Source organism: Callorhinus ursinus, unplaced genomic scaffold (genome assembly GCF_003265705.2).
Source record: "Callorhinus ursinus isolate GAN/ISIS: 27379988/994484 unplaced genomic scaffold, GSC_fseal_2.0 scaffold1285, whole genome shotgun sequence".
Taxonomy (NCBI): Eukaryota; Metazoa; Chordata; class Mammalia; order Carnivora; family Otariidae; genus Callorhinus; species Callorhinus ursinus.
In genome coordinates this window covers 1-1,182 of record NW_027398340.1, presented here as the reverse complement: position 1 = coordinate 1,182, position 1,182 = coordinate 1, and the positions used below count along the sequence as shown (strand labels likewise).

Below are 1,182 nucleotides of genomic sequence, written 5' to 3'. Positions count from 1 at the left end.
TGTGTGATGAACAAGGCAGATGAAATCCAACCCAAATTGCCTGTGGAGCTCTGGAAGTTGGACTTTAGACTTGAATTTCCCACCGCCCTGTTATTTGCCTGTGTTTGAAGAGAAGTTAGGATTGATTGCCAACACTCAAAGTTGGGGCCTTGATACTGACTGCTGCCCCCCCCCCTTCTTGGGAAATATAGGCAGCTATGGCCGTCCTGGCGCCATGATGTCCCAGTGCAGAACAGAGACAGAGACACTTATTACCCCTCTCCTATGCTTCTCCCACCTGGAGCTGCCCTGGCTTGCACTCTGACCCCTGCTGGTGTGGGCCATGGGTTGCCCGCAGTTTGTAATTTAGGATAGTGACAAGATATGGCATGGTCTTTGGGATGGTACCTACTGGCTGTTAAGGACTGTTGACTCAGAAGCATGCCCAACTTAGGGCTGCCACCCAGGAGGTGGGCACTGGACACACACTGGGATTAGGGGTCTTGGGAGGTTGGGAGGTAGTTAACAAACTGGGTCACCCATTGGGCCTCCTCTACCGTAGCAAATTAATCAGGTTTGTTGAACTTTGTAACACAGTTCCCTCACACATCTCCAGTATTTGCGGAACTGGGTGGATGACAATGGCAACTGGGACCACCATGTTTAATTTTTTCAAGGCCTTACCTGTCCTCAGGTTGACCCCCAAAGACCCTGCACTCCAGAACTCAATCAGGACCTGAGTTCATTGTGGGGGCTTCTTCCCCACCCTTATTTTCCCTACCCTGTATTCCTACTTCTACAGCACTGTAAGAAATAGAATGGGAGCCACATGTGTAATTCTAAATTTTCTAGTAGCTACATTGAAAAAATAAAAACAGGTAAAATTAATTTCAACACCACAGAGGGCGCCTGGCTGGCTCAGTTGGTAGAGCATGTGACTTGCGATCTCAGGGTCATGAGTTTAAGCCCCATGTTGGGCCTAGAGCTTAGTTTAAAAAAAAAAATTCAGGGAGCCTGGGTGGCTCAGTTGGTTAAGCGACTGCTTTCGGCCCAGGTCATGATCCTGGAGTCCCGGGATCGAGTCCCACATCAGGCTCCCTGCTCGGCAGGGAGTCTGCTTCTCCCTCTGACCCTCTTCCCTCTCGTGCTCTCTATCTCTCATTCTCTTTCTCTCAAATAAATAAATAAAATCTTTAAAAAAAA

The 1,182-nt window shown here is 48.6% G+C and overlaps 1 non-coding gene across 1 annotated transcript; it reads left to right on the top strand.

Annotated features, from left to right (window-relative positions):
• Window positions 1-886: 886 nt before the first annotated feature.
• On the top strand, window positions 887-959 carry TRNAA-UGC (transfer RNA alanine (anticodon UGC)). Its single transcript has one exon. It is a non-coding gene; the product is annotated as a tRNA-Ala (tRNA).
• The last annotated feature ends 223 nt before the right edge of the window (window positions 960-1,182 follow it).